Source organism: Mirounga leonina, unplaced genomic scaffold, assembly GCF_011800145.1.
Source record: "Mirounga leonina isolate KUSES-001 unplaced genomic scaffold, KU_Mleo_1.0 Mir_177, whole genome shotgun sequence".
In the NCBI taxonomy this organism is placed as follows: domain Eukaryota; kingdom Metazoa; phylum Chordata; class Mammalia; order Carnivora; family Phocidae; genus Mirounga; species Mirounga leonina.
Window position 1 is genome coordinate 2,240,051 of NW_023270459.1, and position 24,080 is coordinate 2,264,130.

The 24,080-nt window shown below is 50.2% G+C and overlaps 1 protein-coding gene across 2 annotated transcripts in view; it reads right to left on the reverse strand.

Moving 5' to 3' along the window:
• The window catches only part of SIPA1L3 (signal induced proliferation associated 1 like 3), a 227,363-nt gene extending 208,692 nt beyond the window's left edge, over window positions 1-18,671 (reverse strand). For both annotated transcript variants that reach the window (XM_035023460.1, XM_035023459.1), the window contains exon 1: window positions 18,549-18,671. The gene's annotated coding sequence lies outside the window, so the exon portion shown is untranslated. The remainder of the gene's footprint in view (window positions 1-18,548) is intronic.
• Window positions 18,672-24,080: the final 5,409 nt, after the last annotated feature.

Consider the following 24,080-nt stretch of genomic DNA (forward strand, 5'->3'; position numbering starts at 1 on the left):
ACTCAAAAAGTATAGCGCAGTGGTTCTCGGACTCCACAGCCAGACCACCAGAGACCGCATGCCAACTGCGCTACTCCCTAGGAACAGGAGGAAAGGAGGGAGGGAGAAGGGGAGGGCCTCTGGCAAGTTACTTAACTTGGTGCGTCTGCTTCTGTATCTAAAAAGAGAGGACGGTAAACAGTGCCTACTTCATGGGGCCACTGTGAAGATTGAGGGGGTTGGTTCATAGATCCTCTATACAAGGTAAGCCCTTAATGAGGCTGGTTATTATTATCATTAGTCTAACTTCAAACATCTACCTGGGAGACATGAGGTGAGCAATTATCTAGTCAAGGGCTGCAAATGATCAGTTTAACCCCCAGATGTGCTCCCTTCCCTGATACCTGCAGCCTCGGTAAGAGGCCTGGTGCGCTGCCCATCCCAAGTACTTACTGAACAGATGGTTAATACGTGCAGCCTCACTACGTCTTAGGCTGTCTGTACAAACCACTTCTAGATGCCTACTCGCATGTCCATTCTCTCTTCTTCAGTACTGACCCTTCATTCAGGGTCGTGATAAGCCCGGCTTTAAAAATTCCATTTCTAAGACTTCCCTGTAGCTAGGAGTGGTCATGCCATGGAGTTCTCTAGCCACAGCAACACAACTAGAAATCAGCTAAAGATTTCACGAAGTTTGTGGTTTCCCGATAGAGGACTGTCTGTCTCCCTTACGAGTTTTGCTTCTTTCTGCCTTCTCATCACTATGAGGCGAAGGGCATCAGCGATGTGGAGAAAGAGGAGCCTGGGACACTGGAGCGATGGTAAGCCGTGGCACCACCTGCTCCTCACCTCGGCAAGAAAATGACGGCTGTGGTGGTCTCTAAAGATGGCCCCGCTCCGCGGAACTCAAGTCCTATGTCAGCCCTCCCGCACTGAATCTGGGCTGACCCTACAACTCACTTTAGCCAACATAATGAGGCCGAAGTGAGCTGGACCAGTTCTGGACGATGCCGTAAAAAAACTTAGGAGGCCCTGGGCTGCCATGGTGTAAGTCCAGCCACTGGCTGGCGAGGCCACATGGAAGAACAGAGACCACAGAGAGAGCGGCCCAGCCATCTCCAACGTGTCACGTGAGTAAAACAGCTTGAGTGTTCCAGCTCCATCCGCCCTTTGTCTGTAGCCACCTAAGAAACCCCAGTCGAGACCAGCAGGAGAGCCATCCGCAGGAGCCTCAGTAAACCGGAGTTTGTCATTTTAAGGCCTTATGTTTCAGGGTGCTTGTTCTATAGCAATAGCGAACTGGAACAAACCTTCTATCTTGTACACCGCTATACAAGTTTCACAAAGCCAGATATGTTCCGCAATTAAAGGACCACCTAAAAAAGAAACATGCCCATGGATCCAAGATCCCCACCAAATCTCTCACATACTGGTAACAAAGATCCTTAAAATGAAAAAACATGAACCTCCTCTCTCTTATTTTACTAACAAGTACTCATTAGGCACAACTGATCTGTATTAAGGGTGATGAATCTATTAATCACTTTTATAATTAAAAAGCATTTAAAGTAGTTCAACGTTGTGCTAGACCTGGTGAGAACCCTCAGAACATACATCTCCTATCTGGGCCAGAGGTATCATTATGTTAATGCTACTTTATATTCGTTCTCAAAGGCTGAGAGCTTAAGTTAACAAGGTGGCGAAGCAGGTTGGACGCCTGCAATCTAATTAAAGAAGACTATCGATAAAAATAATAATTTGGAAAAAAAACCACCCAGAAACAAAGGGAATGCGCATCAGGGATGGCCTGGCCAAATAAGTTATGGTACACCCACACCACCATGTGTTACGCAGTCATTAAAAAGAGCAAATGTGAGTGCTACCTGAGAACGTGGAGGCGTTTCTACATGGTATTGCCATGTCAGAAGAGCCAAATGCAGGAGAATAGGGGTAATATTATCCTTTATGGGATAACATTTCTCTCTATAGGATTATATAACCATGGAAGGAAATGTGGAAAGACCTATACAGTACTTGATTGATACTAAGGGTGCAGGATTGTGGGAGGATGCAGACATGGAGGTGGGTCAGAGTGGAGTCCACAAAACAGGGACAGAAAACAATTTAAAAGAGGCTTGGAATTAATGCATAATGATCACCCCCATTTAGTGAGTGCTCTCTATGCATTAGACACAGTGCTAACTGGGTCACCTGATCTCACTTGAACTTCTCATTGAAGGCAGGAACTACTAATTATTCCCATTTTCCAGATAAGGAAACAGGGGTCCAGAGAAGGTAAGCACTGTGCCCAGAGTGTGGGCAGTGCTGGGACTTGAGCCTTATGTGCAATGGCCTCTCTGGAGGGGCCCCAACCCAACTCCAAAACCGCTGCACTTGGAGCTCGAAGGGCACAGTTAAATGCTGTAGGAGCAGCTCCGCTGACACTGTGCACATTCTTAATATAGCAGCAGGCCCAGAGGTGTGATGATGTGTGATGCAGCAGGAAGTCCATCAGCACCTCAGTCCCTCGGTGTCTCATGCTGTTGGGAGAAATCCGAGAGGGCCACTGACCTGGTTCCATGGAGCTTGGGGAAGCCCTGCTCAGGATATTTTTACAGAACCAATTGCTGACACCAGGAGCCAGTGGACTGATGAGGTGTCAGCTACGACACAGACTCTTCGAGTTTACCGTTTAATTAAAATCTGTTCAGCCCCAGAACGAGTATTATTGCCTGTTAAAGCAGGGAAGACCAATAAACTGGGCCTGGCCGGTTAATTCTTATTTCCAAGGCATTCCCTGACCTTGCTGCAGGAACACCAAGCAGGATGAGGCGATGAAGCGGGCTTTCCATATACACAGGGACGTGTGTACGTCTCCGACAAAGCTTGCCCCACCTGAATGAACCTGCACACATCCTCCACACTCACCAGGGCCAAGGCCGTCTGTCCCCTGCCACATGAATCTGGGCTGCCTGGATGAGCCACCAGCAGGGCCCAGACTGAACAGACTGAAGGGGCTGAGGGACAGGAAGCCAGAGACCTGGATGCCTCAGGCAGGCCCCATGAGGATCAAAGGGAGGGTGTGGGTACACCACCTCCCCACAGCTGCAGGTTTGGCGACATTCTAACTCAAACCCCAAATGCGGACAGCCATATGTCCTCGGACAATATTGCACCTGATATCATAAATCCATTCATAAAATAATTTATCCCACACCTACCACATGCCAGGAACTGCCCTACAAGGACAGAGACAGAAGTCCCTCCCCTTTTTGGAGCCCACAGCTGGGGTAAGGGGCAGATAATAAACTATGTCAAGGGGTAATGCTATGAAGAAAAATAAAGCACAGTAAAGGGCTAAGAGTCGTGGAGAAGGTGCTATTTAGTAAGGACAGAGGCCTCACAGAGAGGGCGACATCTGAGCAGAGACGTGAAGGGGATACTAGGGGAAGTGTTCTAGCAGAGGGAACAGCCAGGGCAAAGGCCCTGAGGGGGGAACAGGAGGAGGAACAGGAGGAGGCCCGAGTTGCTGGAGTACAGCCAGCAGCAGCTGAGAAGCCAGAGATAAGGCCAGGGAATTGGGGGGGGGGGGGGCGGGGGGGGTGGGGGGGGGGCACAGGGACAGCTGACACTGCGCACCACTCGGTGCCCAGGTTGTGAGCACTTTACATAATAAGATTCATTGGAAAGGTGAGTGGGTACTGCTCCTATTTCCGGTTTCATCAGATGAGGACACGGAGGCCCAGAGAGGGAAAGGAACCCGCCTGAGATCACACAGCGCCTCTGTACCTGGCTGGGATGCCCCACAGCCCCGCGGCACAGAAAGAAGTCTGCATCCCACAGGAGCTCAGCATTCACCGACTGATTCCTCCTGGGGGGCTGAAATACCCTCCATTTTCTTCTCACACCCTCAACACTCCGCCCACCTTTCTTCACAGTTGGGAGCAGACAGGTAAACATTTCATGCCAGAGGAGGGGGCGGGGGGAAGAAAGAAAACAAAAAAGCCACCAGTCGCATTCCTGAAGCCGAGAAACACGTTATTATTACCTTTCTCTGCTCTACAAGTTACCAGCAAACTTAGCAAACATCACTCACCCCGGAGACGGGCCGGAGCGCACCCCGATCAGAGCCGGCAGGTGACTGGGCAGGTGACTGAGGGGGGTTCGGGGCGGCCGCGTCTGCTCCCGGCAAGGGAGGGGCGCGGCGGGCTGCGGTGGCCCCCCGCCCCCGGCTGCTGGCTCCCCCGGCCCGGCCCGCCGCGGGTGCCTGGAATGCGGAAACGGGAACCTGCCGCGCCAGCGCCGAGCTGCGACTCACTCAGCAGCCGCAAGCACACGCCAGCCGCCGGAGTTCCCCGCGCGGGGCCCGCTCGCCGCCAAGCGACCCGGCGCGCTCCCAAAGACGGCTGCTTCGCCCACATCCCTGGGGGGGGGGGGGGGGGGGGAGGGGGGAAAGGACTCCTTACTCACCGGACACGTGGTCTGAGGAGCCTGAATGGGCTGCAGGGAAAGCTCAAAGGTAACAAAGACGGCTCGCCTGTGAGCGCCGACGCAGGAGCGGGCCACCTGTTCGCCGACCGGCCAGGGCTGGATCCGTGCCCACAGCCTCCCCGGGCCCCGGGCTGGCGCCCGCCCGCTCCATCCACAACCTCACCATCCAAGGGTGGGCTGCTTTCCCGGGGCGGACTCCCCGCCCGCTCCCCGCCCGCTCCCCGCCCGCTCGCCGCTCACTCGCTCGCAGAGGCAACGCAGCTTAATGATTAAACACTGGGCCCCTCCGGCCAGCTTTGCCAGCACAGCCCCAATGGCTTTGCCTAATAATAACAACGACCAGAAGCTGAGGGCTCACCCTGCACCAGGCACCCCTGTAAGCACTTCGCGGGAGTTCTCTCCCCGCAGCCCTCACGGCTACCCTCTTAGTGTGTACTATTATCATTCCTATTTCACAAGTGACAAAGTTCAGGAACAGAGAAGTCACAGGCTGGAGGTCACACCGCAAGAAAGTGGTCATCGGGAGGGGAGGTAACCCCAGAAAAGCGGCGCTGGGTTTCCAGTTTTAACCACTGCACCCGATCTCCTTGCAGGATGAGAGACAGGTCCCCCCCACTGGGCCCTAGTTGCCGCATCTGTAAAATGGGGTGAGTGTGAGAGTTAGGTCTGTAGAGTGAGCACTTAGCCTAACCCACAAAAAATGCTCAACAGCTATCAGCTCTAGTTATGACATGCTGCCCTCTGATTCGATCAGATTCAGCCTCTAACTTCAAAATAGGGGGTGATTATGGTCATGGTGTTTAAATCCTCGGCAGCTGAACAGGGAAAAAATATATGTATGTATTATTCTTACTGCCCTTCTTTTCATTCACAAAAAAAATACCACTGACCCTTGACATGGGTTTGAACTGCACAGGTCCACTTATATAATTCTTACAGTACAGTATGTAAATGTACTTCCTCTTTTTTATGATTTTCTCAGTAACATTTTCTTTTCTCCAGCTTACTTCTAAAAAAACCAGTATCTAATACAACCTACAAAATATGTGTTATGTGATTGGTAAGGCTTCGGGTCAACAATAGGGCTATTAGTAGTTAAGTTTGGGGGGAGTCAAAAGTTACACACAGATTTTCGACTGTGTGGGGGTCGGTGCCCCTAAACCCCCAGTTGTTCAAGGGTCAACTGTACAACGTGTATTAAGTGCTCACCGCGGGCCAGACACTGCAGTGTTCTAAGCGCTGTACATACTTCCATGCACTGAATCCACTCAACAGCCTAGAAGCCAGTTATCACTACCAGGAACATGTTAGCTCCAAAGCCCACGCTCGTTCGTCAGTCCCTCTGTAGTCCTGCAGGACAGTAACTTTACAGTGTCCGTAAGCAGGAGGAACAGGCATCCACAGGAAACCTCAGTCGGCAAAATTTTTGGTCATTTTCACAGACTGTTGGAAGGAGAGGGCAGGCTTATTAAATGGTAACTTAATTATTCAATTAATAAGTCCCATTTGTTGGGGCACCTGGGTGGCTCAGTTAGTTAAGCGTCTGCCTTTGGCTCAGTTCGTGATCCTGAAGTCCCAGGATCCAGCCCCAAGTCCGGCTCCCTGCTCAGCGGGGAGTCTGCTTCTCCCTCTGCCCCTCCCCCTGCTCATGCTCTCTGGCTCTCTCTCAAATAAATAAAATCTTTAAAAAAAAGTCCCATTTGTTAATAGCAGAGGTCACACTTGTGAGGACTTATCATGTGCCAGCGACTAAAGGTAAGCACTTGACCTGTATCCTCTCCTTTTATCCACCCAACCACCTAATGAGCCAGTCCTCAGAAGGGGAAACTGAGCCTCTGCAAGGAGCACCTTCAACAGCAATTGGTCAAGAGCAGAGAGAGAAGGGAGAGCCAAGTGTTTCTGAGCAGAGCAAATGCTCTTAAGCACGTGCACACTGCCCTCAGGCTGCGGCCTCATCACTCAGCTTGTATTTGCCCGGATTTTCAGACAAAATATTGGATTTCTCGGGGCGCTTGGGTGGCTCAGTCCATTAAGCGGCTGCCTTCGGCACAGGTCATGATTGCAGGGTCCTGGGATCGAGCCCCGCATCGCGGGGAGCCTGCTTCTCCCTCTCCCTCTGCCTGCCACTCTGTCTGCTTGTGCTTTCTCTGTCAAATAAATAAATAAAATCTTTAAAAAAAAAAATTGGATTTCTCAGGTACTTGGGTGGCTCAGTCAGTTAGGCATCTGCCTTCGGCTCAGGTCATGATCTCAGGGTCCTGGGATGGAGTCCCAAGTCAGGCTCCCTGCTCAGCGGGGAGCCTGCTTCTCCCTCTGCCCCACCCCCACACCCCTCCCATGTGCTCCACGCACATGCTACCCCTCCGCCCCCCGTCTCAAAAATGGATGAATAAAATCTTTAAAAAATATATATTGGGTTTCTCAACAAGACCAACATCTCTTATGGTACAGGCACTGGGTACACCTTCCCAAAGGTGGACATGAGTAGAGAACAAAAGCATTGTCCTGATTCAGGTAATTATAAAACAAAGTGTGTAAGTACAAGGACATGCAAATGTATGAGTATGATGCTTCCACTTCATTTTACTAACTTCTGTAGCAGATCCAGTCATTTGCCTACCAATTCCAACCCTCTCTCCAAGTCCTTTCCTAAACAGTACGCCAATTTTATTTCTGTAGCCACTCTCCTCCCAGCAGTCCTGTGCTTCAGGTAAGGATGACTCTAGCCTCAGCCCTGAGAGTAAATCCTGATCGACTCTTGCCTGTGATTTGCCCAGGCATGGTCACGTGCCACAATGCTGGCCAATGAGATATGAGGGGAATCTGAGAGGTGGGTGTCTAGGAAAGGTTTCTTCACTTGTGAGAGACAAATGGTAATAGATAGATACCCTCTTTCTGCTGCTAGATATAGCCTTGTCAGGGTGTGACAACTGGAGCTGTGGCAGTCACCTTGTGGCCACGAGAGTCTGAGGACATGGGAGACAAACCAAGGATGGCAGAGGGCACAACATAGAGGGTTTGCTTAGAGGCACTGTGGAGTTGCTTAATTAGTCAATCCTGGTGCTGCCAATCTATGGGCTTCTTTGTTACATGAAATCATAAATCTGACCAGGCCACTATCATCTGCGTGTCCTATTCCAGTAGGTCAGTGGTTCCCAAAATGTGCTCTCAGGCCCAGAAGCACCAGTAGTACCTGGGTATTTGTCAAAAATGCAGATTCTTGGGTGCCTGGGTGGCTCAGGCAGTTAAGTGTCTGCCTTCAGCTCAGGTCATGCTCTCAGGGTCCTGGGATCGGGCCCTGCATCAGGCTCCCTCTGCCCCCCTCCCCCTCATGTGCTTGCTCTCTCCCTCTCTCAAATAATCTTAAAAAAAAAAAAAAATGCAGATTCTCAAGCCATATCTACTGAATCAGAAACTCTGGGTGGGGTCTGGCAATCTGGGTTTTAACAAGCACTCCGGTGGGGGGGGGGGCGCACCTGCGTGGCTCAGTTGTTAAGCGGCTGCCTTCAGTTCAGGTCATGATCTCAGGGTCCTGGGATCGAGCCCCACATCGGGCTCCCTGCTCCGCGGGGAGCCTGCTTCTCCCTCTCCCACTCCCCCTGCTTGTGTTCCCTCTCTTGCTGTGTCTCTGTCAAAATAAATAAATAAAATCTTAAAAAAAAAAAACCAAGCACTCCAGGGGATTCTGATGTCTGCTCATGTCTGAGGGTGGCAAACCACTCCAGAAACACAGTGAGTTCAGACAGAGGCCTCTGGAGTCATACTCCCTGGGTCCAAATCTTGTCACTACCATTTTCTAGCTGTGCAACCTTGGGCAACTTATTTAAATTTAACTGTCTCATCTGCAACAAGGGGGATAGTAAGAGTCCTTACAGGGTTGCTGGGAGGCTTGGATGAGTCACTTCGTGGGAAGCGCCTAGCGCAGTGCCTAGCAGAGGGTAGATGTTACATAAATTACCTATTTACTGCTGCTGTCGTCGCTACTACTACTATTAGCAACCAAAGGCCCACCAACTGACACAACTTCCTGACTGAGCTCCTCCAAAGCGGCATCCAAAACTCCCTTTACCTTTATTTTACACCCAGAACCCAGCCCAGCGCCCGGGGCTTCTAGAGGCATGAGACTGTCTGGTCAGTGCAGGGGTGCGGCACACAGGAGGGGCTGAAGGCCTTTCTCCATCATCCTCAGACCTCCTCCAGTAGCCTGAGCCTCTGCGGTCCCAGCAGATACCTCACGGACACCCCAGGCTGGGCGCTCTGCCAGCTGTTCTGTCCAGTTTCTGATCCAGAATGCCCAGAAGTTCTGCCCGGCCCCAGAGAGCACCCCCACCGTGTGAGTCATGCCAAACACCCGGCAAGAGGCCAGGGGTGCCCTTCCCTCTGGGCGCTCTCTGTGATTTCAAAACTGGTGGCGCCAACCAAGATACAGAAAGCCAAAGAATGACTAACGCCACCCCCAGGTAAGGTCCCAGCAGGAAGAGGCAGCTTCTTGTCAGCCTTAACAGCAAGACTGGTATGGTGCTCTGGGTGCGGCAGGGGTTCTGTACTCACTGGTGTCACTGACAGCATTGGGCCTGTCACTGACAGAGCAGTGTGGGATGCAGAAAGGGGGAGGAGGTCCTGACCTCTGACCACTAACCCCTGCAGCAAGAAAGCACTGGTCGATTTCTCAGGCTTTGGAAAGGAAGCTATTAGGCTGAACCTCATAAAACTGCCAATATTCAAACACCCTAGGCCCTGCAAAAAAGTAATTTCGTATGGTTTGACCTAATACAAGCCAGGAAACTGACTCAATGCAATGTCAAGAAGTTGGTCACCGGCAAGAAACCGGGATGGTGGTGGCCTCTGCGCAAGGGAGGTGAGTGCCTTATTTTTGTTCCTTTGGTTCCATGCATATGTGGTCACTTTTCAAAATTTAATGAAATGTAATAAATCACTCAACCCTGCAATATCTTCCAATCTCAGAGACAAACTTGTAGTGGATCCTAAGAGATCATCAAGCCTGTCATTTCTCTGTCCTCATCCCTTGCTCTGGCCACGTGGGCCTCCTTGTGAGCTCCTCAATCCCCCCCAAGGCCCATGTCTCAGGGCCTTTGCACTGGCTGCTCCCTCTGCCTAGACACCCCCGCCCGCTCACACTGCCTTACCTCCTTTAGGCCTGAACTCATGCACCTCCCACGGAGGACATCTCTGGCCACCCTGTCTAAAACTTCAACACCCCCCACCCTAATACTTCCTATCCACTTTGCCTGTTTAAGTTCTTCTGCTTAGTGCTTATTACCACCTGACATAGCATACATCTTCCTGAGTTCTCTTGTTTACTGTCTAATCCCCCACTTGAATGAGAGCCCCAGGAGGGGAGAAGCTTTTCTGTCTTGCTCACTGCTGTCTCCCTCGTTCCTAGAAGAGTGCTCAGCTCCGTGAATCCCCATCGAATGCCTATGTTGAAAAATCAGACTACTGGGGGTTTGCCACCCTTGGACACCACGCATGCACGTCTACACTGGCAACATGGGAAAATCAAGCTAAGCTGGTGACAGTGCCTCCTCACGTTTTCTCCACACTGGACTCACCTCAAAGCCTTTGAAAGGAGAAGACAGGACAGAATTGAAGAGGATGCTGGGGGCAGAAGGCAGAGGAAGCCGGAGGGCTGCAGGAGTTCTGCCTTCCTGCCCACGCACCTAGAGAAACCGGGCACTGGAGCAAAGATCGAATCAGGAGACGGAACAAATGCCAGCCTGTGGCAGGATCAGACCAGAGCTCCTGTCCCCGTCACCCATGTCTACCTACCTGGCAGGCAAACGATAAGCAGACCGCCCCCCTCAAAATGAGGGTGTCCTCTTTTCCTGCCATTTCCACACAAGGATTTCTGTCACACACGGATTAAGTGAGAGTCCCCCAAAGAACAAATGCAACAGGACCCTCTACATATGTGGAGTGGGGCGGGGTGGTGTGCATATACGTGGTAAAGGAGTCTGAACTGCTGGCTGGATGGGGAGCATCATCACATCCCAGGCACTGTCTGTCACAAGCTGCATCTGGCCCCTTCTGCTGTCAAAAGCCAGAACCGAAAGGGGGCCCCTTCCCTGCCTCCTGCTGCCGTGCGAGAGCGAACCAAACGCTGGGTTCTGGTTCTCTGTGAGGCCCTAACAAAGACCCATCAAAGGAAGGATCTGGGGGCGCCTGGGTGGCTCAGTCGTTAAGCGTCGGCCTTCGGCTCAGGTCATGATCCCGGGGTCCTGGGATCGAGCCCCGCATCGGGCTCCCTGCTCCGCGGGAAGCCTGCTCCTCCCTCACCCACTCCCCCTGCTTGTGTTCCCTCTCTCTCTGTCAAATAAATAAAATCTTTAAAAAAAAAAAAAAGGAAGGATCTGTGCATGTCTGTCCTGAGGGGAGGACTGGGGGAGGATCTGAGGCCTCCTGCTGAAACACGTCTTTGGAAAAAATGTGGGCGGGGCCCCCACGGTCAGGTGCTGGAGGAAAACCGATCTCAGGCAAGTGGGACCTCTGTAAACTGCCGTGGCCAGTACTCAGAGCAGCCGGGGACGCGTGTGGCCACTGGGACCTTCCTGGTGTCCTCGCTGCTCCTGGGCACTGCTTTACCAAAGGGGTTTCCAAGGCCTTGGGCCAAGTATTGACTCCCATAATGGAAACAACAACAAGAAAACCAAAAAACCCTGTTCTTATTGTACAAGTGGACTGGGCAGAGGCAAGAAACTCCCCCACACCTACACCTGAGCTCGAAATACACAAATTCCGAGTGAAATTTGTTGTCCTTGATTCTAAAAGACACATCTCAAACACAGAAGGGTGAAAGAAGAGTATAATAACCCCCATCGGCCGGTTTCAACAGTTCCTTCATCTCTTCATTCACCCAGACACACTGTCCCTTCCACTCTCAGCCTGTCCATATTATTTTGAAGCAAATGCGGGACACCTTACCAGTTCACAGGTACTTTAGAATGTGGGTCTTAAAGACAAGGACTTTTTTCTTAAGCAGAACCCAGTAGCATTATTACACCTTAAAAAAAAAAAATCAGAATTCTTTCATGATATCAAATACCCAGTTAGTTCTTGTTAATTTAAAGAAAGGGGAAGTGAAGGTTCCAGAATCATAGAAAAACCTCATGCCCAGAGTGGTGTTCAAGCCTCTGGGCCCAAATGGGCTGAGACCTGACTCAGGGCTATCCCAGAACAGGAGGACAGCGACCACACGCGGAGCGGAGAGGCTGAAACTAGTCAGTATGGTCCTGCTTGCCCATTCGTCCATTTGTCCTTCCACAAGAGCCCGCAGAGTGAGTGTTTAAGAGCTTGGACTGTGGAGCCAGCGGCTTGGGTTTGAATCCTGGCTTGGACACTCGGCAGCTTTAGGACCTGCATTTCTCAGGACCTGTTTCCTTATATGGGAAAGGGGAATAATAACAGTACCTACCCCATGGAGTAGTGGCAAGGATTAAATGAGAAATTACATGAAAAGTACTCAGAGCAGTGTGTTTGTACCTAACGAGAGCGCGGTGAATGCTGGCTAGTATCATTGCTTCAGCCGACAGACACTTTACTGAGCATCTGTTACATAGGAGCAGGACAAGAGAGTGGTGAACAGGTTAAAACCCTCATGAGTCACCACCTGGGGCAGGGACTGGCACCAAGCCACTACCTGGGGACACGAGCAAACTGAGAAATCTCCAGTACCTGCCTTGTTTGGGTAGGAGGCCCAGATTCATCCTGTCCCTGAGAGGGGGCACCCTGAACCAGGAGAGTAAATAGAAGTCTAGAACAATGACTCTCACGAATGAAAGGGGAAACCACCGTGGCGTCCCTTCCCCCCCCATCCAGCAGTACCTCTTTGGATCACAGCAAAGGCGAGATTCGCCTGCTGGGTAAGTGCTGCTGTCGCTGGGCTCGCTGGAAGGTGCCACACAGCTCTCACAGAGGGCCACAGCCTCGAGGAACAGAGTCAGTGGCGGAAAGAGAAAAGAGGCTTCATGTGCAAAGAAGCCGTTTAGAATGGGTTTTCAATAGGCTGGGCCCTTTCCTTGCCTCCCTCACTGTCCCTGCCCACCCTCCTCCTTAGTCCCCAGAGTCCCCTCTTTTTGCTGGGAGATAAGACCTGTTTCCACCGAACCTAGAGCTCAAAGTAAGGAGTGCAAGTGTCAGTCACTCACGGCTACAGCAGCACCCCAGCACCACCATGGCCTCAAGGATCGATCCCGACAAGCTCTGGGAATCCAGTTTGTGTGATGAGTCCTTCCTGTGGTTTTTATTGCTCAAAACTCGGAGCCCATCCCCCTCAAACACTAAGACAGCAGAGACGACAGAGATTTGAGTACGGTCTCTGGACCGGGGTTCAAACTCTGCCTCCATCACTAGCAACCTTGAGCAAGTGACCTCTCGTTGCCAGCCCGCAGCTTCCTCAGGTGTTCAACAGGGATAATCATGGTTCCTGCCGGCACGCACGGCCTGCACAGCCCGCATGGCCGGGACGAAGCACAGTGCCAGGCCCATAAGGCACCTATGACGGATGGCAGCTGGGAGGTTAGCTACACCTGCCGATGGTGAATATGCTTTTCAGCCCTCACCCGCCTTTATTCACCAAGATACAACAGGCACAGCGTCTCTGATCTATCACCGTGAGCTACCACCCTTGATTTCCGTATGAGTCTCATACCCTATGTCCACACTGTCCAACACGTGTGGCTACTGAGCCCTTGAAACGTGGCTGGCGCAAATGGAGATGGGCTGAAGGCGTAAAACACACATTGTATTTTGAAGACAACGTGAAAAAAAATGTAAAACGTCTCAATAATTCTTTTTTTTTTTTTTTAAAGATTTTTTATTTATTTGACAGAGAGAGCACAAGCAGAGGGAGAGAGGGAGAGAGAAGCAGCCTCCCTTCTGAGCAAGGAGCCTGATGTGGGACTCGATCCCGGGACCCTGGGATCATGACCTGAGCTGAAGGCAGTCGCTTAACCGAATGAGCCACCCAGGCGTCCCTGTCTCAATAATTCTTACACTGATTTCATGTGAAATGTTAATATTTTAGATAAAATGCATTATTAAAATCAATTTCTTCCATTTCATTTTACTCTTGTAAATGTGGCCATTATAAAATTTTAAGTTCTGTATACGGTCCACATTGGTGGCTCACATTTTATTTCTAATGGACAATACTGCTGCAGACCCTTGAGAGCCCGTGTCTTCTCATTCGCCTTCAGACTGTCAGTGTCTGGCACGCAGGCTAGTTAGGAAAAAAATGTTTCCTAGATGGCGGGATGAAAGATGCTCTCCACACTTCTCCTGGTCTTAAAAGCACCCACTACTGTCTTCTAAGGGCAGCCAGGCCTGCCCTTAATTCAAACAACCCATAAGGCCCAGGCTAGATCAAATTAAAATGGACACAGTCGTGGTGGCGGGAGCAGGGTGCTGGGGGCCCCATAGGGCCAGGTAGCTCTGTAGTTACTGGAATGTATTTTGATACTTTGACAGTCAAAAATGCTGGCCTGGTGCTTAGAAACACGCTTTCCCCTACCCGCCCAAGTCCCTCTTCAAAGCTCACCCAAACCGGACGTTCACCCTGTTCACTCTCCTTCACGCCTCAAGCCCGCTCACCCTTGTTTTATTGGAGGACAAGCTCTGCTAAAGGGCCTTCAATTCTGAAACAACCAAACAAACATCCCAACAGAAATTGACCGCATCGTGTCTGCCAGTGGAAATGATGTACTAAATATAGTCCGCAGCGCTCTGCATGTCAGACAAGTTGGAAAGGAAATGCTGCATGCATCCACTTCGTAAACTTGCCTCAGCCCCGTAAGGAGGGTCTGGGAAGAGCAGCAGTTTGGCATGTGGGCAGAGTCTGGAGTCTGGAATCGGCTCCTCATCTGTAAAGTGAGTTCCATACACTTATCTACTTCACGGGAGTCTTGTAAGGCTAAGTGTGAAATGCTTGGAAGAGCAACTGGTACAGAGCAAGCATTAAGAAACGTTAGGTGTTATTACCATCCTTAGCATTATTTTACAAAAATTAAAGTAGCATGAACTTGAAAAATGGGATTTCGCCTTTCTCCAGCCACAATGATCCTGTTTTTGTAGCCAACTCACTCCCACCTCTGGGCCTTTGTATTTGCTGTTCCTGCTGCCTGGAATGTTCTTCCCCCAGCTCCTGGCACAGCTGGTGCCTCTTGCTCATGCAGGCCTGCCCGTACCATCCAAGTTAAAGTAACCACCCCTTCCCCCCGCCCCACCAGCGCGCCCTATCAGCCACTCTCTATCCCCTCACCCTGTTATTTCCTCTGTGATACTTAAACCACTGAAAATTACCTTGTTTATTGCACGCCTCCTCAGCTAAAATGTAAACCCTAGGACAGTGAGGATCTTATCTGTCTTGTTCACTGTCCAAATGCTTTCAGTCACTATGCTCTACTGCCTGTGTACCAGAACGCTTACTGGATGTGTCTTTGCACAGGTAAAAGAAATCCCAGAAACAACCTAAATGTCCAGCGACAGGGGAATGGTGGTATAAAGCATGGTCTCCTCATACTAAAGAATGTAGGTCTAGCTGTTAAAAAGAATGAGTCAGGGGCGCCTGACTGGCTCAATTGGTGGAGTATGCAACTCTTGATCTCAGGGTTGTAAGTTTGAGCCCCATGATGGGTATAAAGAGTACTTAAAAATAACATCTTAAAAAAAGAATGAGTCAGATCTGTATGCAATGACTTGAAGGGATATGCCCTATTATTAATTGAAAAAAATCAAGTTACAAATATGTGTGGTTTGATCCCTACCCCTCCTTTATGGCGGAGCGGTGAGGGAGAAGAAAGAAAACAATCAATAGATGCATATATACATCCTTACAAGCACAGAAAAAGGCAAGGGAGAGCATCTACTGAACTTGCCAAGGGCAGAAAGCATATCCACTGTGTTCAGTACCATTATCTCCAATCCTAACCACGGATACTTAATAAATACTCCCTGCCTGAGTAAATGGTTACCTTCGGGGGAGGGGATTTTAGAGTGGAGGGCGGCACCTACTACTTTCTTTATTCATCTCTGTCTTCTTTGACGTGTTACAACAAGCATGTGTATCTCTGCATAACCTTTTTTTTTTTTTAAAGATTTTTATTTATTTATTGAGAGAGATAGTGATAGAGAGCATGAGAGGGGGAGAGTCAGAGGGAGAGGCAGACTCCCCGCCGAGCAGGGAGCCTGATGCGGGACTCGATCCCGGGACTCCAGGATCATGACCTGAGCCGAAGGCAGTCGCTTAAACAACTGAGCCACCCAGGCGCCCCATCTGCATAACCTTTTTAAAGCCAAATTCAACCCATTCTCACACACGCAAAGCAAGTCCATGACCAGAGCAGTCCTAAGCAACAGGAACAGTATCAGTCTTAAAGAAAGCACAGATGCACGAACTGGTCCAGTAGCCTCTCGTTCCAAAAGCTAAAAGGAAACACTTCAAAGGAGATCACTGTTTAATTGTCTTATTAAAACATAAATACATTTAATTTAGATCTTGCGAGTTAAACACATGACGAGGTTAAGTTGTTAACCATAACCTGTGTCATTTTTTAAACCTAAATTTGGAATCTACCAGTGAAATATGTTTTACAGGGAAAAAAAAAAGGCGCCAATTACTGCACATTCTAAATTCCATTTTTGATTTACCACCTGACAACTGCCATGTCTGAAAAGCAGGCTCACATTTAACTCTTAGACCATTCCACACAGACTGCTAAAAAACCATGTGCTGTTGTCACTAACAATTAAGACCAAGATTTCTTTAAAAGCCACCGCTTTATTTCCTCAGAGCAAAAAAACACTTAGGTAAATTTGGTGGCCATCACAAATGTGACTGAGATCACGGGTTCCCATCATCAAATGCAATCACAATGACAGGTTTCTGCCAACAGACTTAAACCTACACAGGGATATAATAAATTCCCTTCCCAGCCTCTTCCCCGCCATGTGCGCTGCCTTTCCAAATGCCCAGGATGGCTGCCTTCCCATACAGGATATTCTAACTCACTGACCCAGTATAACTTTTGAGAAAGATATGAACTTGCCCACACCGGTAAAAATGGGCCCCCCTGGAAATCAGACCTTTATGCCACACCTGTGGCCACTGCAGTCAGGCCAAGTCCATATTGTCTTCTCTGACCCTTAATAATGTTTTACATGCATTAATCCTTGGTGATCTGAAAGAAACAACTCAACCTTGTAAGAAAAGGCCATCTCCAGTGGCCAAGGTGGACTTCCGGTGCCCACGAGATGGGAGACCGTGAGGGGCCAATGAAATGGTGTTTCTTTGAAATGGTAGCTCCATCCTTCTTGCCAATCAGCTGGACCTGGGAAGGCTGGAGGAGAAGCGCAACTCCCAAGTTTCTGGCTTGGGCAACTGGGTCACTGTTGGCCCATTTGCCAAGACGGTGACTCCTGGGTCTGGGAGGAGAAGTTTAGGTTGAACATGTTGTGTTCATGGTGCCCAAGGGACAGTCACCAGGGGACATCAAGGAAGCATAGGCTCTGCATCTGGAGTTGGAGCTCAAGGGGCTAATATGGCTTTGAGACAGGGTCAAGTGCTTGCAGCCGTAGGGTGGTACATAAAGCACTGGGGTGAATGTACTGGCTTGGAGGGGGAGGAGTGTGGGAGAGGTGAGCAGGGGGCTGCTGACAGTAGGCCAGTGCCATCTCTTCTCAGGCTCCTATATGGTGCATGTTCCAGAATTTAATCTTTGATGAATAAAAACTGGGGGGGGGGGGGCACTAACCTCATCCCTGCTCTGCTCTGTATATAAACAGAAGCAGCAAAGGCCTCTTAAGAGAAACAAGATATGTTTATTAAGTGCTTACTATGCACCCTGCCCTGTGCTAAACACTAAACATGAATTATCTCCTGGAATCATCAAAACAAGCCTGGCACAAAATCCTGTGACTACCATTTCACAGATGGGACACTGAGGCTGGGAGTGAATGTGTGGGGGAGCTCAGGGCTGTCATGTCACAGCCCACAGTTAGACAGTCTCTGGGCCAGATGGAGAACATTGAAGAAGAACAATTATAATACATAAGCGCTGCTACTTAGTAAGACAGGGCTCTAGACTAGGAATACAATCTCAGCAAATCCTTACAACCTGCTGAGACTGATGTTGTCATCCCATTTTACAAATGAGGAACCTGAGGCTGCAGGAGAGGAAATCATCTGGATCAGACGTTTCCCCGGTGGGCCAGACCTAGACTACAGCCAGAGCCCCGCCCTCAGAGGGTCTCCGGGACGCAGGAAAAACGCTGAATAAATGGCACCATTTATTGAATGCTGACTGTGTGCCAACTGCTGCTCTAAGCACTTTACACACAATATTCTCGCTGTATCCTCAAAACAACTCCACAAGGTGGCTATTAAAATCCCCATTTTACAGACAGGGAAACCGAGCCACAGAGAGGTGAAGTCAGTTGCCCAAGGTCGCAGGGCTGATAAATGGCAGAGCTTAAATTTGAATCTGGGTCTCCGCCTCCCAAACCAAAGCTCTTAAAATAATTTCAGTTAACAGCAGCCACCCTGCACCGAGTGCTAAGGCTCTTTACATGCACACCCTCAACTAACCCTATGCTATAGATAACACCTTCACCCTATTTCTTGGGAGCCAACAATAGCGCAAACATATAGTAAGTGTCTTCCATGTGCCAAATGCTTTATTCGCCATATCTCAACGTCTCAACAGAATCCCCAGCAAAAGACACTCTTCTTCCCGTTTTACCGAAGGGGAAACTGAGGTTCGGTGCGGTTTCCCTAGATTGCAGATTCCGAGTGGCGGAGGCAGGACGCGAACCCACCGCTACCCGACTCCCACTCCATGCTCTTCCACACAGTGCTGGGTAGCACGTCTCCAAAGTTGAGCCATGCGGGCACAGGTCCGGCCAGGTCCGGAGGGCGCGAGTCCCGGCGCCGCCGCCCCCCACAACCGGTGCCCACACCCGGCCGTCCGCCGGGTCTCCAGCCCGCGCTGACCCTCGGGGTCCGAGTGGACACCGATTCCCCGCCACCCTTGCGTGAGGCCGCCCCTGCACCCGAGGCCACATACCTGGGCGTCCCGGCTGCCCGCCCCGCGGGCCCCACGACCGCGGCGTCCGGCCCCGCGCCGTTCGCTGGAGACGCCGCCAGCTCGGGTGGCCCGAGTGACTTCCAGGCTGCCCACTTCCAAGCCGCTTCGCGCGAAGCCTCTTGGGAACTGTAGTCTCGCCCTAGGCGGCAGCAAACTGGGAGGAGAAAAAAAAAAAAAAAAAAGGGCCTGGCGCGCAGGTATTGCCGGGAGCAGTAGGCGCAGCCCCGCGCCGTCTTCTGGGAATGGTAGTCCACCTGGCGCCTCCGTGCCGCTCCAGTCTCCAGGGCACTTCCGCAGCCCCGAGGGGCGTGAGGGATGGAGGCGTGTCTTCTGCAGACTCCTGCCTGGTGGCTGAGCTCTTGGCTCCGCGAGGGCGATTTGTCCCTTTCTCCCAGCCCTATCCGCCTCCAACCTTTCTCTGGCGGACTCACCCCCCGCCTCCTCCAGGCGCTAGGTACTTACCCCGAGGGCGCGAGCCTCGGGAGAGGCGGGGACAGCTGAGCTGTGCGCTAGACCCCCAGTGGAGGGGAGCGGCCGAGGAGGGCGTCTTTGCGCGCTCGCGCACGCGCGCTCGCCGGCCAACACCGGCCTAAATGCCGCGGGCTCCCGCGGGTGAGACTTTTTTTTTTTCCCTTTCGAACGCGCGCGCGCGGAAGCGCGCGCTGGGCTTCTTCCTACCGGGCGCGCGCTAGTGCGCACGCGCGCTCACTGCCTTCGCCTCGGTCTCTCCGCTGGGCGCGGGGTTGCGGGGCTAACCGCTCCGTCCGCCGAGTCTTCCTGCAGCATCCCCAAGGTCGCTACTCAGGCGCTCCTTCTAAGTCTGCTCCTTCACATAGGAGCTCCCGGGTATCGCCACACACGCCGTACCCGTCCCTTGTCGGGAGTCCTGTTGTCACAGGTAATAGGCATGGATGGTCCATGAGGCGGTCACGCCCTCCTTCCTGCCCACGCCGAGGGCCCGGACGCCCGAACGTGTAGGGACTCGGGTGTGGTGGCCTCTCGCCGGCCTAGGCAGCTCCAGAACTCCTCCTTCCACGGGAGCTTCAGGACCACCACCCAAAGGGCTGCCGTGGAGGCTCTGTGAGCCACCCTTCAGTCGTTGATCACACATTTTGAGGGTGTCTAGTGCTTTTTGAGTACCTACTGCCTGGGAATTTTGTTCACATTTAGTCCACCTGCCGACATAATCAAGAATCCGCTCCTTTTTTCAAAATGGATGTTACCACTCCAACTCCATAGGGGTAACCGAGGGAACTGGCTGCAGTGCAAGGTCCTCTATCAAGAAAACCCAGTGAATACCATTCTTTCTTCCAAGAAGATGCTCAGTTAAGACTTGAAGTTGGGAAGCATATATCCTTCCTGGGAGAGGGCAGAGGGTCATTCATTTGCTCATTCATTCAACAGAACTGTATTAAGCACCTCCTTCATGCCGGGTTGGGTGATTATGGGGATAGCGGGAAGTCAAGACAGACTGGGTTCCTGCCCTGAGGGAGCTAAGTCCGGTGGGGGTATCAGACACCACCAGAGAGGGACAATCTAAAGCAGGACTATTCAACAGAATTACAATGCAACCACCTATGCCGGTTTAATTATTAACATTAAAAATTTAAAGAAATGGGTGAAATTAATTTTAATATTTTATTTAACCCAATATATCCAAAATAAGTTATGTTTAATGAGAAAACATTCACATTGCTTCAATTTTAAAATTTCATTTAACTAAAATAAAATTAAAACTCTGAGGCATAAACAAAGATAATCATTTGTGCCATGGGTTGTCGTAGCAAAAGGTTGGAAACTGCCCAATGTCCATTATTAGAAATTTGGATAAATAAATGATCAATACCATGCCTCCGGCAACTGCTGAAAAATGAGACCGAGCTATATGTATTACTATGAGTTCATCTCTAAGATATATCAGGTGAGAAAGAGGTGCAGAACCGTGTAGGTAGTACACTACTATTTGTAAGGATATCTTTTACATGTATGCTTGAGTATGTACAGAACACCTGTAGAAAGACACAGCCAGGGTTACCTTTGTGAAGGGGAAACAAGAATAGGTTATCGCATGTAAAAAGGTGACTTTTTCATTCTATGCTCCTTAGTATCTTGAATATTTTTTACCGTGTCCATTTTAAAAAGTTGTTTAAATGGAGGATGTTAGCTAAGTCATAGAATCATCATAAGAATTCAACGAAACAATATTTAAAATGCCTAATTAGTTCCCAAGATTGCCTCTGACATTACAGCCCCTCTGACTAATTAATTAGGCCCTTCTGATGCCAGGGGTCTGCACCCCTGTCCCCTAATGTGAGAGCCACCTACGAGGCCAAGGGATTCATGCAGGGCATTATCTCAACGTGTGGAGCACACATCACCCTCCTTTTGGGTGGCCAAGTCTCCTTGTTATATGTACTCACAGCACTTTGTTCTTTTCCTTCCTAAAAGTGAATCAATAGCATAATTTAATTTGTTTTAAGCTTGAGAAGATTAAAAGTTGCAGAAAAGTTCAAAAAATAGAACCCATCACTCAGAATTTCTCATTGTAATCAATTTTATGACAACTCTTTGATGTCTGCCTTCCCTGCTGAACTGTAAGCTCTATAGGGCAAGAACTGTCTGCCCTCATGTTCCTGTAACAGCATATGGAGCCACTGAGCGACCCAATAGGAGCCCAGGGACACAACAGTGTCATGGAGTGCAGTGCCCTCTAGAGCCAATTCTCTTTATTACAAAGGCAGGGCTTGCTGGAATCTGGCCTTTGGTCCCACCAGGCTGGAGTGGACTGCGGCTAAGAAAAGGATGTAGTGCAGTGCCCAGTCACAGAACTGGTTTGCCTCCATAGTCAGTAGGACGTACCAAAACTTGGCCCCAAATACTAACTCCCCTAAATTGACTGCAGGGGTTGAATTCTCCCATTCCATCATCTTTGGATTATCAGGATATTAAAAAGTCAAGACTATTGGGACGAAGGCATCTGGAGCTCACTCCAGATTTGTTTTTATTTTTATTTTTTTATTTTTTTTAAAGATTTTATTTATCTATTTGAGAGAGAGAGAATGAGAGACAGAGAACATGAGAGGGAGGAGGGTCAGAGGGAGAAGCTGACTCCCTGCCGAGCAGGGAGCCCGATGCAGGACTGGATCCCGGGACTCCAGGATCATGACCTGAGCCGAAGGCAGTCGCTTAACCGACTGAGTCACCCAGGCGCCCCAGATTTGTTTTTAAGGACAGATCATGGGATTAGGGAATCAAAGGTGGGGGAACTTTAGGAGAGAGGTGTCCTCTGAGGGTGATCTGAGGAAGTTGGTATATGGGCTAGGAGAGAGTGGCAAAACAACAACAACAGAGGCTTGGGGTTCAAAGGCCTTCTTTCTCACTAACCCCCAAGGAATGTGCCCCCAAGGGATCCTAACTGCTTGCTTTTTGCAGGCTGGCCAAAGAGAAGTTGGACCCAGAGGAGATGTTAGAAACAATGGAATGTGATGGCAGTGGCTGGAAATTTGTTACAAATGACTACTCTCTCAGCAGCTCTGGGGCCTCAAGGAGGAGCCAGGAGGGTAAATATGAGCTGTGCGGCCTGGCCCACTGGGCCATCCGCTGATGTGCAGGATCTGAGGCAGCTCACACTGGCTCCTGAAATGTGGTCCAAAGGAGCAGCAAGTGTAGGCTTCTAGGGGAAGAGAATGGGAAAAGGTATGGCAGGAGGGCAGCGTGCAGCCTGGGGGAGAGTAGAAAGAGACAGAGGGGACATTAGTGTCTGACAGCCAGTCACTGGTTCCCATTAGTGGGTCTGTGGGTCAGAGAGCTTCCTTGGCATCAGCTGGCAGAGCCTCTCCCTCCTCTGATATGGTAGAAGAAGCCTGAACTGTGGATGGGATCTTAGTCTTGAATCTGCCTCATGTAGCCTTGAACACATCCCTTTCCCCTTCTGAATTCATGTTCCCTATAATGTATAATGGAGATAATATTATTTGCCTTTCAGAATTCTTTTGAGAAGGAATGAAGGGATTGATGTGGGCTCTAACAAGTGACTGGTGTGAAAACTTGAGGGGGGGGGGTGACTCTAAGCCACTCTACACATGAGAGGATGATACATTTTGCCTACTGCCTCCCCCAAATCCAGCCACCAAGTCTCTGTGGTAACACAGGGCCTAGGCTTAGCCATGCCAGAGGGTGGGTCCTGCTGACCTCACCTCTTCCCCAGGTGGCCCAGGCTAAACTGATCTGGAACTTCCAGCCACTCCAGGTAAGTGGTTCTCAGAGTTTAGTGTGCCTAAGATCAACCGGAAAGATTGTAAACCTCAGATTTGGGGGCCCTACCGTCAGAATTACCAATTCAGTAGGTCTGGTGTGGGGCCCGATAATTTGCATTTCCAACAAGTTCCCAGGTGATGCTGATGCTGCTGGCCTAGGGATCTCACTCTGGTAGGAGCTAGTTCTTCGAACTCAAAGTGCAGGTTTTCCTTCATCTGGCAGGCACAAGGATGGCCTCCACTGCCCTCTGCTGGCCAGACTATAAATTTAGCTGTCATGTTTCCAGAGCAACTGAAAAGTACAAAGTACAGGTTGGAGAGAAACAAATATTTGAGAACCAGACCAGCCTAAAAACAGCAATCGTAATTGTTTGTCCCTTCAGAGTATACTTAAAAAGGAATTCACAGGAATTATTTTATTTGATCTTTGCAACAATCCTGTGAAGTAGGCAAGGCTGGCATTTTCATTTTACAAATGAAGAAAACAAGCCCATCGTCAGACCAATGACAGACTCCCCAACAGAGGGGGGCTTATTAAAAGTAGGATTCCCAATCCAAGAAGGAAAAATAGAGGTTTGTCCTCATGAAGGCCAAGGAGAAAGGAATGGGGAAGAGGATGATGAACAGCAGATGCATCATGAGTGAGAGAGCTACTTGATTCCAAAAGCCTGGAAAGGCCTGCAAAGCCAGAGGGCTGGATCCTTTCTCCAGCGATGCAAGGTGGGGTCGACTCTTAGTCCTGGGGGCCCCCTCATTTCAATTTACAATTTCAGTAGTCAGACTTGAATGTCCATAGAATCATCTAGGGAATTTGTTAGAAGTGAAGGTCCCTGGGTCCCACTGCCACGGTTCTGCTTCAGTCAGTCCAGGACAGTACCTAGGGATCTATATTTTAAGACAGACTCCTTCCCTAGGAATCCCAGTGCATGAGATCCAAGGACCGCACTCTGGGAACTCCCAAGTCCTTGCAAAATGCTCTCTTGACACACCACCAGCAGCAAAGAAATGTTACTTGCCTGCGACCATATTCCTTTCTAGCCCCCCTCCATGCTTCCTTCGCCCATAAAATCCTACAGGGTTATGACAGCCAATGTTAAGATTCAATCCTCAACTCTTTTATTCACCCTCCCCAAGTCTCAATTTCCTAATCTATAAAATAGGGTCATACTGGGGCACCTGGGTGGCTCAGATGGTTAAGCCTCTGCCTTTGGCTCAGGTCATGATCCCAGGGTCCTGGGATCGAGCCCCGCATGGG